We start from the raw sequence: 14398 nt of genomic DNA on the forward strand, positions 1-14398 counted from the left end.
CGCCATCATCACCACCGACGCCTCTCCATCGACCATCCATGCTTCCCCCATCCATGTGTGAGTAAATCCCCGCTGTAGGCTGAAGGGGATGGTAGGGATTGGATGAGATTGTTCATGTAATAGACATAAGATTGTTAGGGCATGGTGCCTAGTATCCGTTGTTGGTATTTTTATGATATTGTTGCAACTTGTTATGCTTAATTCTTGTCACTAGGGCCCGAGTGCCATGATTTCAGATCTGAACATGTTATTGATTCATGATGATATTCATTGTTTTATGATCTTACCTGCAAGTTGTATACACATATTGCTGTCTGGAACCCGAGGCCCCAAAGTGACAGAAATTGGGACAACCGGAGGGGAAGGTTGTGATATGAGGATCACATGTGTTCATGGAGTGTTAATGCTTTGCTCCGGTACTCTATTAAAAGGAGTACCTTAATTACCAGTAGTTTCCCTAGAGGCCCGGCTGCCACCGGCTGGTAGGACAAAAGATGTTGTGCAAGTTTCTCATTGCGAGCACGTACGACTATATATGGAACACATGCCTATGGTTATTTAGTACTTGGATACTGTTTTATTATTATCTGCAAATGCCTAGTCTTGATTATTACATGAGTTATCTTATCCATGCAGCGCCCGTTCATCCATCCCTATGCCTACAGTATTTTAATCCTGCTGTTTACTATAATCACTACTGCTGTCTTTATTACACTGCTGCTTATATTTCACTACTTCTACTGCTATAAAACTGTTGCTACTGATAAACTATTGCGAGCAAGTCTGTTTCCAGGTGCAACTGAATTGACAACTCCGCTGTTAAGGCTTACAAATATTCTTTGGCTCCCCTTGTGTCGAATCAATAAATTGGGTTTCACTTCCCTCGAAGACTGTTGCGATCCCCTATACTTGTGGGTTATCACACAACTCCAAGCTAGCCTCCATAGGAGCACTTCTTCCAAGATCCCACCATAGGAACCCTACCAACAAGATCCACTAAGGACTACCACAAATTGGTGAAAATTTTCTCGGTAGAACGATAGATCGGAGTCTCCTCCACCACTCCTCAAAGTATGAGGAAGATTGATTGGGTAGGTAGGGAGATCCACTAATTTGAGCTCAGCAACAATGGAGGAGAGAGAGAGAGAGAAGAGCTAAAAACGAGCTGGGGAAGAAGGACCCTTTAAATAGGGCTCCTCAAATCCAACCGTTATGTGCAGTTTTTGCCTAAGCGGTACTACCGCTTTGGTAAGCGGTACTACCGCTCTGGATTCGAAATCCCCACAGATCTTGTCCACGTGGACAAAAGGCAGTACTACCGCTTGCGGTACCGCTCGAGGTACCGCAATGGTCTCCAGAGCTTACTGGACACCAAGCGGTACCACAGCGGTACCACAACGGTACTGCCGTAACTCAATTTACGGTACTTAAGCGGTACCAGAGCGGTACTACCGCTCTCAAGCGGTACTACCGCTCAAGGTACCGCAAAGGTACTGCACCTTGTTCTGTGAGGCTTTTTCAGTGCAAATCTCCAGAGCGGTACTGCTGGGCGGTACCAGTAGGGTAGCGGTACTACCGCTCCTGGTACCGGTTGTACCGCCTTGGCTGAAACTGCTTTTTCCTCTTTTCCTCTCCTACCATGTCACCTTGCGACACACACACAAAACCAGAAAACCTAAGAGCTACGCTTCAGTCTTCCGATCATAACGTGTTCAGCGAGGGCATCGTACACTTGCAAATCTATCAAAGACAATCTTTGTGCATGGTTAAATTCATTCAAGTGTTGTCATCAAACACACAAAACACGGGATATGGATTTGCTCTTTCAGCAGGGGAGCCTCGATGTGTGCGCTGACTTGGACGCGACGTAGCAGCTGCAGTAGGAGGAGATCGGGGAGACGGCAACCGCTCGCAGGGAAGGTGAAGCCAAGGCGCGGCGGCGGAGCGCGGAAGCGCGGCGGCGTGGCTTCCTTGGTTTCCATGGACGCAGTGTTGCGGGAGAGAGAACACCAACAGGTAAGGTCGTAGTGGGGGCCCACCCATAACGCATGGTGCTGGACGCTAGCGCGTGGCTAATGAGAGCCTCATCCGATGGTCACCGAACCGGGGGTTGCAGAGTGCGTTATCAACAACTCCGAGGCGCCGCCATGAAACAGATCTCGCGAGATCTGAAGAAACGACGAGAAAATCACGTTGCCGATCTGAATGATCGACAAGCACACATTACCAACAACTCCGAGGCGCCGCCATGAAGGTCGTTTGTCAGAGTGGGAGTAGTGTTAAGGAAGATTATTCGCCCGGATCCGCTTCCACCATCCCAATAACGCACCATAGAAGACAAGCCCTAACCTTAACTACAAAACAGGGGAACGAGCCCCCCCTCTCTCCTTCCTCTACAGCGGCAAGTGGAGGGAGGTGACCAGCCACCCTGGCCAGTGGAGATGGTGTATATCAGAGAATATTGGATTGGCGTTGTTCAGAAAAAAAGAATTTATATCTTAAAAAAGGAGAGAAAAGAAAATTCATACAAATTTGTTTACAATATTTTGAACCTCTTAGGGCAAACCCAACAGCATTTTTCAAAATATTCAAAAAGAAAACAACATCTTATAAAATGTGTTCAATTTCAAACAAAATGTATACGTTTCAGCGGTGTCCGGACACTTCTACCCCACTGACATCCCCAAAATGGTAGCACACATGTTTGATTTGTCGATTTATTGTTATCTTGTACATGTTGATCGTTTTGAAATCTCAATTATTCATTAACATACATTTTAGCATCAATTCATTAGCACATCATCACCCACTGCAAAAATCATATTTCAAGTTCGTAATTAAAATTCAATCACGCGCGAAGCATCCATCGAAGCACCAAAAAGGGTAAACAAAGCTAGTTCATACAAGCACGGAACATAGACATATAATGACTAATCGGTGCGAGACAGTATCATGTTCTGATTTTGCTCACATCAAGCCCTCATCTTGCCGTCATTGATGGTTGTGTTGGTGAACATGAACCGGGTCTCCTCGGTGAACAATGCAAGAGGTACTTGCTTCACCTTCATTGCCGCTTTCATCTCTTGGTTGCAACTTTTTTTTTCCTTTTGATCTCAAACTTGTCCTTTCTTAGTTTGTATCTCCACGAAGCTTTTGAAGCGTTCATATTTTTTTGCTCCCTCAAATCAAGTCTCTTCTCACTTGACACCTCTTTGAGCCTCATTAGTATAGCTAAACATTCTTGCAATGCGCTTGGTGAGGCGGTGAGGTAGCACACTTTGTGGCAACTTTCTCCCACATCCTTCTCCTTGTCGATTTGCGGAAACTCATTTGCGGTGGACACATTGTTTTTGCACCCGCCGGGTGCATATGCACCCATTATTTGAAATATATTTTTAAAATATTTAAAATGTTAAACAAATAAAAAATGTCTCTTGTATATCTTGACATGTTCCATGCTCACAAAGTTGTTTCAGTCAAAACCGATATATTTTGTACCCTTTGTAAAAAAAGGCAATTTTTGGTGCTAAGATAGACTATTTCTCGAGACTTTTTTTTGTTTTTTTTTGCACAGCGCACAAAATATGTCGGTTTTATGTAAAACTTTACGTGTTCACATGTCCATCAACATGTGATTTTTTTCCTATTTTCTTTTACTTTTTAAAATATATATTATACATAGCGGGTGCATATGCACCCGTGATTAGTTTTGAGTTTCTGATTTGTATCGCCATATTCATCATGGATTGTCTGGGAGCTTGAGATTTCACTTACTCACTTGCATTTTTTTGTTCAACCACCCTCATTTTTTGATTAATGTTGGAGTGAAATGACAAGAGTTTTCCTTGAATTTGTTGTCGGCCTATCTTCTAGAAGAGCCCAATGCTATGGTCAACTACACCTAGAAAATATATGAGAGACCATGGGTAGCTCATGGAAGTAATCATGTATTCTTCTTCAATAGGTGCTCCCTTTTTGCTCCCCATTACAAGTGAGAGCTGGGCTCACTTTCATCCATGCATCACACAACAAATCAACATTCTTGATCGTGTATGAATTACCCCAATTGTTTGAATTATGTTTTGTTTGTGTTAGATTAACATCAAACAGCACCTCGTCCTCACGGTTCATGTCTGTTGTTGATCATGTCCATGATACAATCATTAAACAAGACTAATGAACAATCACAATAGATGAATACCAATCAAAATATTCACAACTATCCATTTTATCCAACATTGCAAAAATCTGCACGATATTTCGGACACAAATACATCAAACATACACCACTTTGGGCAGGAATTTTGCCGAGCAAGTTGATGGCGTACGAGCCAACGCCACCTGAGAACACATGCGGCTACCGTTGGAGCATCGAAGAGTCACCGACCACATATGGGACATTGTAGTCCACCTCAACATTGTGGCAAGCATGTTGATCGATGTTGCTCAAGGTGGTACAGTTAGGAGGTGAAAATACACGGCTGGCATCCCAAACAGTCACTCTGACGTGGGCATAACCCTTCGGGTACTCGACATTGCCATACCCGGTGCAAACTATGAAGGTGGACCAGCACGAGGACTCGACAAGCTGGACCTGCACGCGCCTCAACTTGGACTACAAGGAAAGAAGACTCCAATATGAATCCTACTAGGACTCCTGTAAACCCTAGCTTGGCTGATATATAAAGCCAGGCAGGGGCACCCCTTAGACACGCACAATCAGAAACATAATTATAGAGGCGACACGCCTAGACACCGCAACCCACGGATTAGAACTAGACTAGATCCAACAACTCCGCCTATGGCGGCCCCCTGTATACATATATTGATATAGTGGATTGCTAGCAGGACGTAACGATCCTCCACCGTGGGGACGTGAACCTGGGTACGTCGTGTACCGCCTCGCTCCCGGAACTTCCGTCGTCGCCTTTCTCTAAAACCCAAGCCCCTCATGGTGGGCATTGCCGAGGAACCGCCCCGTCAATTAGCGCCGTCTGTGGGAAAAGCGACGCTGGATTTCGTCATCCGGGCGGGATTCTTCATCTACATCGTCGGCCAAAACACATCTGGCAAATTCATCTACACCGAGTGGATCATCAAAGACGTCATTACAACAGTTAAAAGAGAACCAATTCAGCGGAACCATCCCAAGATATCCGAGCTTGCGGCGCAAGAGCGCTGGGAAGAAAAGGCGTAAAGATCAATCTGCTGGCTGGGAAACTCTGGAGGAAGAAGGCTATGTGTGGACGAAATTATTGGCAATTCAATTATACTTCCGAGAAGCCTCGTTCCGTCGGGTTCGTTCGTAGTAATGGGCAACTCCGCTTATTACGTCTACGCTTGATACCCGGCCCGAATCAAGACCCGAAGAGTCGACTGTATCGGAGTCGACCAATATTTGTCTCAGCCTCATATTGATCCTATCCAGGCGCCCACCAGTACATTAAATCCCAAAAGCGGAGCAGCAACCAGAAAAAGCTGGGTGCAGTATGTATGATTGAAGCTGCCTTCTGCCAGGACTTAGGCCCTGTTTGTTTGGGCTGGAGCTTGAGCTTTTACTGCTTTTGGGTCTTTAAAAGCACAAGCCCAGCCAAACACCTAACTTCTAGGCATGGGCTTTTACAAGTGCTTCTCACATTTACACTTGAAGCCCATAAGCAGGTCCCGGGGTACTTCCTGCAGCTTCATGTGGCTTCTCACTTACAAATCGAGAAAAAAATTTGCATCTTGAGAAAAAAATTCAGATGCTTAGTTAATTTATATCTTATAGTAAAATCTTTTTAAATATAAAATAATAAGGAAAATAATATTTTTATTATTATTAAATAATAAGGAAAATAATATTTTTTATTATTAAATAATAAGGAAAATAATATTTTTGTTATTATTTTCTATTTTACATTTGACCAGTTTGCAAATAGTCCTGGATGCAGTTTGCCAAACAACAATTTTACATTTGACCAGCCATCCAGCTCCAGCTGGATGCAGTTTGCCAAACAGCAATTTTACATTTGACAAGCCATCCAGCTCCAGCTGCTTCTCAGATCTTACCAGCTCTAGCTGCTTTTCGTTCAGCTGCAGCCCAAACAAACAGGCACTTAAGCCAACACAGTCGCATCAACAAGTTTCAAGGAAAAGACATCCACGTGAAGGCTGGGAAGCCAATTCTTGGTTGTACTACTCGCGACTTGAAAATTACTGGCGAGCGAAGATTGCAGATGCAAAGTGTTGGCAGCTGACTGATCAGCTGGAACAAGTCCCAAAGAAAAAGCATGCGATACACCAAATTGGTCTTGGAGTCCCACATACGTATATACTATCAAGAAGGAAAAGGTGATCGACAGATTGGTCTAAGGGTCAGCCTCAGGCTGCTCAGTTTGTGCTACTTCGTACCGATGTTGCTGCCATGCTATCTTAAACAGACTCGAAGACGTCGTCAGTTGAAACAGCTAAGGAAACCATCGCCTGCACGCCTGCACTCCATCATGGAAGGCTCGTTTCAAAAAAAAAAAAACAAAAAAAAAACAGCACCGGCCGGGTCAAAAGGTAACATGCCGATCAGAAGATTGATACTGGCGGGAGCAAAAAAGGCATCGAAATAATGGCTACGTGCTTCAGATCTTCGCTGCCGACGTGATTGGTCATAACCTGTTCCACATACTCGTTCGTGGTTTTTGCGCCGCAATACACCTGCAGATTGAAACAAAGCTTCGACTGCTCTGCTCGGTCAACCGCGCCTGTCATGGCGCACTCGTCTTACTCGGGAGTTCGCTGGCCATGGACCCGACATCGCGGACCCGATATATTCGGGTGCTCGCCCCGTCGATTGCTCTGCTCGGCTGACCGCGCCCACCATCACGCACTCGTCATACTCGGGCTCGTCTGTCGTGAGCACGGCATTACAGATTCAATATATTCGGATGCTCACCCGCCGCAGATCGGCCATATCAACTGCGTCCTCGTCATCATCCAGGCGCCATTACATCATTACCTCTGGAGCGCTGGAATTACTCGGGAGCGCCGGTTCGCTGGAACCCAAGAAGATACGAAGACTATTACTCCCATCGGGAGCGCTGGTTCGCTGGAACCCAAGAAGATACGAAGACTATTACTCCCATCGGGAGCGCCGGTTCGCTGGAACCCAAGAAGATACGAAGACTATTACTCCCATCGGAAGCGCCGGTTCGCTGGAACCCAAGAAGATACGAAGACTATTACTCCCATCGGGAGCGCTGGTTCGCTGGAACCCAAGATGATATGAAGACTCAAGTTTTGAAGAATTGCAGTAATTCGGGACACCCGAACTACATCATCAGGAACTTTGTTCGAACATCGGTTCGATGGAAAGTACGCCCAGAGATTGCACTCTAAAAAAGCCTCTGAAATTACGAGTGCTATGATGCAAAATCAACGGGGACCTTGCTCTTTTCCTTTGCTATAGATGCCTCAAAGAGTGCCGCAAATAGCAAGGATCATGAAGCAACGGGGACCTTGCTCTTTTTCTTTACTATAGATGCCTTAAAGAGTGCCGCAAATAGCAAGGATCATGAAACAACAAAGACCTTGCTCTTTTCCTTTGCTATAGATGCCTCAAAGAGTGCCGCAAATAGCAAGGATCATGAAGCAACGGGGACCTTGCTCTTTTCCTTTGTTATAGATGCCTCAAAGAGTGCTGCAGATAGCAAGGATCATGAGGAAGCCTCTGAAATTACGAGTGCTATGATGCAAAATCAACGGGGACCTTGCTCTTTTTCTTTGCTATAGATGCCTCAAAGAGTGCTGCAAATAGCAAGGATCATGAAGCAACGGGGACCATGCTCTTTTCCTTTGCTAAAGATGCCTCAAAGAGTGCCGCAGATAGCAAGGATCATGAAACACGTACGAAAACGACCCACAGTCAAGACATGCATCGGTTGAAAGCAAAGTTGCACATACAACGGGTTTAGCAAGACCTGCAACACGAGCTGATCACTCAAACAATTTGCTGACCAACGAATACACATACGCTTAAACAGGCAATTAAGATTTGCTCCTTCAAAATTTGCCAACGGCATTGACACGGTAAAAGTGCATATATATGTACCTACCGAAAAACTTACAAACAATGGCATCAACGATGCTCAAAGTGCATTAAGGATTGCCCCTTGAAATATACAACAATGTGTCAACGGCACCTGAAGAAAACCATAAACATCGACTTGCTCGACTTGAGTCTACTCACGGTTGCAAGCACCAGTGCCCTGACTCGGGGGCTACTTCCGTTGGGAGCGCTGTGGCATCGTCCAAATCATCGGCTCCTCTGGGCCATCATCCGAATCATTGGCTCCTCTGGGCCATCGTCCAAATCATCGGCTCCTCTGGGCCATCATCCGAATCATCGGCTCCTCTGGGCCATCATCCAAATCATCGGCTCCTCTGGGATATCATCCAAATCGTCAACTCTTATATCAGTGAAATCATCAGAGTTATTGACATCATGTTCTCGGAACGCGAGGACATGTACGGTATTTGACTTAGCATTTTTTACACCCTATACATAACTATTTCATATTTATCTACAGGCTCGGGGGCTACTCCCATCGGGAGCGCTAGTCGCGCACCCGATAAAAAATATGGCAACCTCGCCAACAAAAAAGAATAAAGTTGAAGACGTCGACATCAACAATCAAGATCTTCGAGTAGTACAACTTGAGTCTATGCGTGGCTGCAAGCACCCGCCCATAGACTCGGGGGCTACTCCCATCGGGAGCGCTTCGCGCACCCGACCAAAAGCAACTTCGACTCTACATCAAGCACAAGATTCAACAGATGATTAAGTCATTCGGCGAAGACAACTTTAGTCCCTGCCCGAAGCTTCACTTCAGCCAGACACTCGGGGGCTACTGACGTGGGCATAACCCTTCGAGTACTCGACATTGCCATACCCGGTGCAAACTATGAAGGTGGACCAGCACGAGGACTCGACAAGCTGGACCTGCACGCGCCTCAACTTGTACTACAAGGAAATAAGACTCCAATATGAATCCTACTAGGACTCTTGTAAACCCTAGCTTGGCTGATATATAAAGCCAGGCAGGGGCACCCCTTAGACACGCACAATCAGAAACATAATTATAGAGGCGACACGCCTATACACCGCAACCCACGGATTAGAACTAGACTAGATCCAACAACTCCGCCTATGGCGGCCCCCTGTATACATATATTGATATAGTGGATTGCTAGCAGGACGTAGCGATCCTCCACCGTGGGGACGTGAACCTGGGTACGTCGTGTACCGCCTCGCTCCCGGAACTTCCGTCGTCGCCTTTCTCTAAAACCCAAGCCCCTCATGGTGGGCATTACCGAGGAACCGCCCCGTCACACTCGAAGGAGAGACATGCGTGGCGGCATCGACTAGGGGATGGTTACATATGAGTCTACGATTTCTGTGGAGAATCAATATGGATGTGGGTGCAACAGGGTCGCATAGAAACATATGCGACTGCTCCGACCTCTTAGGTGGGTACCTCGCAGAGGAACCCAAACCTTGGCTAGTCGTGGCTTCGGTGTCCATGTAATTAGTGTTCATTGCGCGACACTTTGCGTGCAAATTATCTTCTATTTTTGTGTGGTTTTCTCTATGAAGGCATGCTTCTCCTCTTGCTTGCATGACAGAGGGGACATAAAGGGAGACAAAGGTGTCGGAGAATGGGGAGATGACTCGATTTGGTGGAAGAGATCGAGACAGCCGTGGGAGGGAGAAGAGTGAGGAGAGAGAGTGCAGAGGGCTTTTGGGGCTCTCTAGCTAACGAGAAGGCCCGTTGGGATCCACACTCGTGTGGAGAGGACATAGACAATGTTTATTTGCCTTCAAACTTCCCCAAATTTGGGGCCAATTTAGAGTCAAATATACAAGGTGTCCATTTGGGGTGTCATTAGTTTGGACATCATTTTTGTCGGCCCTCCTAAACATACAAACGGGGAGGTTTGTGGGGATGCCATATATTGGAGTTGCCTTCAGACTATACAATGCTTGTTCAGCATATCTAGCATTTATAAAACGTAGTTATTCTAAGTGTTAACATTCAACCTGATAGGAATGCCAACTTCCTATTTGATAGCTCCCATCCCCCTGGCCATATGATTGTCTTTATTCTAGTATTTGTGACTTTCAGAGAGAGAGAGAGACCGCCACAATATAAACACCAAATAGAGATAAAGAAGCAGTGCACCATCAATAATGATTGAAGGGGAAATACTGCTAGAGCTACTCCTGATTGCACCTCCTACATCTTCACCACTGCTGTCATGATGATAGGTGAGTAGTCCATCTCTAGACCACAATTTTGTGGTTGTATCATGTTTAGAGCCATATGAGCTGCCCTTGTATTATCCATATGATGGATCTTTTGATATGAGATGAGTTATCACATGCAATTTCAGTATGTGTTTGATATGTTGTAGATGTATATTATTACCATGTTCTTATATATATATGAATACAAATTTAACACCGCATTGAAGTTACATAGCTTATTACTTTTCAAGAATATAAAATTTTGCGCAACCATGTTTGTGAGAAACAGGTCATGTGAAAACCTATGAACCCCGCTCCATATTTTTGTCGTAAGAATAGAGTTTTCCATTGATACATTTGCTTTATATTTTGCATTATTAAATATTCCAAAATAGAAACACATTTACTAATTTTATTTTTACAATTTTCTACTTTGCTTGCACCATCAACATATTTTTATAATACACCATATTACCTGAGAACGGCCACGGTTGAGTTGGGGACATATGACTACTTTTGGTTTTATAGACATTGCTTGAAAAAGGAAGAAAGCAAACTTAGAGTCCTTGTATTCGATAATCAACCCAAAATTATTCTTCTGATGAAAGAGCCAGTTGTTACAACACTCTTTCCGTCTGAAGTTCAAATAAATTGGTATATGTTTTCTATTTCCATCAGGATCTCTTCCTGAATGCATTGCTAGGGACTTCAAGTAAAGACTGCAATCATCCATAGTAACAACTTCTTATAGCAAGTGTTTGGCTTGGTTGTGAGCTTCACTTCTTCCTTTTAGATTATACAAAACCATTTCAGTTGGCTTGTATTAGTTTCATGTTGTACTTGTGCTATATATTAAAAGTAGTGTAGACTATTTGCATTTGTGGTTCTTTTAAATAAAAAGGGTTAAGTGCACTTTTGGTGCCTCAAGTGTTGCAAAACTCCAACTTTAGTACCCCAACTCTATTATCATTTAAACTGGCCCTCGAACACTTAATTAGCCTAATAATGGTCACTGGAAGTTGTTTAAGGATGATTGACCGATTTTTAACTTTGTATGTGCATTGTTGAAGATATGATTTGGCCCATTTGTATCTATAGGCTCATTTGACGTGGAGCTCAGTTGTCCTTGATCGGTATCACATGCATTACTCATCCTGCAGGAAAAGATGAAACCCCTTACCTTCTTGATCTCTCACGATGAACATATAGTTCTAAAGAAAATCACCAATATGCATAGATGGAGCCGTTGGGAGCTAATCAACGACACACAACCTCCATGGACATTCGTTGTACTTTGATTTAGTCCCTCTCCTAGACGCCCCGACTGCCAACACCATGCGCCAGCAAGGGCCTCCACCCCGAGGGATGGTCCACTCTATTGGACTAAATAGTAATTAGCAGCCCATTTTTATTCCTATATATGATTACAGCCGCAGGGACATGAATCAAATTCGATGGCAAAAATCAAAAGAGTTTTGACTGCATTTGAGATTCAGGTCATCGTCTTTTTTGCATGGTGCAACCGTCCTTGCATGTCAGCCGCCACCGTCACTAAGTGTTGGCAACGAGGTAGGTTAGTATACGGGCTAGTGATTCCGATCGTGCAGCCAAACACGCCTGTAATAATTAATTTCTTATATGATCTCACGACGATACTATGTGGATGAGATTCGGTCAAATCCTTGACAGTCATTCCACACAAAAAGTTATAAACTGGTCGATCATCTTTAAACCATTGTTAGACCTAATTCAGTGTTTTGGGGCTCGGTTTAGACTAGAATAGAATTGAGGGACCAAGCTTAAACTTCTGAAACACTTGAGGGACCAATAATACACTTAACCCTATAAAAACATATAAAAATTGGAAGTGGATTTATTTCAGAAGTTCTATCTATTATTATTTTCCTTTTAAGATAAATTTAAACACCAAAAACATGTATGCAAAGCTTGAAGAGGGCTTCCAAGAAAAGCCATGGATGAAAATTATGACATTGACAAAATTCTTGACAAAATTCTTGACGCATACAACAGACATCTCTCTTCCCAAGAGGGGAAAATTAAGGAGGGTTTGTTTAGACACCTAAACCATATGGCTTATAGTTTGTGTAAATTGCATGATATGACCTCATGAACTAAAAAAGACTTAATTTTTTTATATCAATGTAAGCACAACAATTATCATATAATTACCTCTTATCAACATAATAGGCTCCAAATTAGTGAGCTTATCAAGGAGCCCGTGAGACTCGTCGGCTCACTCGTTTAACTCGTGGATGTTAACAAGGAAAAAATGTTGCTCAGCCCAGTCTGTTACTAAAATGAGCTGAGCTAAACGTGATAAGCAAACGAGTGCTCATTAAGCTTGCTGAGCTTCGATGTCCAACACGGTTAGCAGCAACTTAAGTGGCAGTGATAGTGAGATCAGCACACATATGTGCCTGTTGTTTAGGGATATGGGCTGGCGCACACCCATGGCTCTACTCGTTGGGATCCGAAAAGACCGTGTGACTTGACTGGCAAGGCAATTTGGGTAGGATTCAATTTCAGATAGGATCTATGAGATCATTTTGTTTATAAAAGGAAAAATATGTTAAAATATTCTGGAAGAACTTGACAACATATATGTATCATGAATTCGAGCTACACTTAGAGAGATAAAGACATAAACTTGGGTGTGAATAATGTGATATATATTCACCCAAAACTAGCACATATATTGACATTTGAGCTCAAATTTCTTGAAGTTGTAGAAACAGTCATAGATATGTTGTATATAAGTTTCAGATATTTGTTTTGCAATTTCAAATGAGTTGATCCTACAGTCCCACCTATAAGAGGGATTCTATTCCCCCCATCCTTACCATGCTAGCCTGCTACCGTTCTCATCCTCTTCCAGCACAGAGCACGGTGTCCAGGTGTCCTGCTCGTGCACACAAGAACCTACCTAGGTGGCGGAAGATTCTATTGTAGGCAGTAATTAAACGGAGTGACGCTCTGATCTCAGGGATTGTTTAATTAGGGTTTCCTGCAGTACATGTGCGCTGACAGCCCATCGCTTGATAACAGAGCCGGGGTGGCAAGAAATAATCCCTTCTGGCTTCTGCTTTCCCGTTTTTGCTCCGCACCTTTTCTTGAACTTCTATAGCTTGGTGTGAAGATAGGGATCCAGAATTGGACTTGCACGTTTGATCTGCTACGTGGATTTTGGGGTAAGGTACGTGGTTTAGAGATCGAGCATAAAAGGACCAAGACTCGGAATGTTAACTTCTTAGTCTTTTCATGGCCATGTGGGCGTGCACCAGCGCATAAACCTAGCTAGTGAGTGGGAAACTAGGCAATGCATAATATGCATTGCATAATCGCATCTGAACATGGGTACTAGGAGATGCATAATTGAAGTAGACCTTTTTTTTTCTTCTGGGAATAGACAATCGTTTTCTTCCCTTATTGGAGATCATAAGTCATCCTGGTCGGGTGGCAACAGCTTAATTATAAGCCACTTGCTTATACGATCAAAGCGTATTACGAAATATTCGATGTTTAAACATGCGGGCGACATGATGTTGATGCCTTCTTTTTTCTGTCTGACACTAGAGGTATGTTCACGAAAAAGAAAAGCTCCATTCGTGGGCTGTCCTTACGTGATCCAATGCACATGTGTTCACCCTACAAGTGCTGAGTAATTCTCCCCTCATGCTGAGTGAGAATGGAGATACTGCAAGATTTGTAATGCAAGTCCTTTCACATATGCAAAAAATCAAACATCTACTTTTACTTTGCACCCCTCCCTCCAAACTCAGCAAACTCAAACACAATAACTTCTCCATTACCCGATACCCCTTCATAACAAAAGTCATGATGATCAACACCGGCTGCAACTTTTCCAATGACTTCAACCGTCAACGACTCCATGAAATTGTAGGTGGTGATGAACTCCTTCAAGCGAAGTCAGTAATCGGCCCACATGTCATTATTATCTTAATTATCCACCACCTTAGCCATCAACGTCCTTTGTGTTAGAAATAATGGGCTAGTTGAGTAATCCATGTGTGGGCCAAAGCTGATTGGCCCATGTAGATTTTAGATTTCTCCTAAATCTCAAAGCCCATCTTTGTGGTA

This window comes from Lolium perenne, chromosome 7, assembly GCF_019359855.2.
Source record: "Lolium perenne isolate Kyuss_39 chromosome 7, Kyuss_2.0, whole genome shotgun sequence".
In the NCBI taxonomy this organism is placed as follows: Eukaryota; Viridiplantae; Streptophyta; class Magnoliopsida; order Poales; family Poaceae; genus Lolium; species Lolium perenne.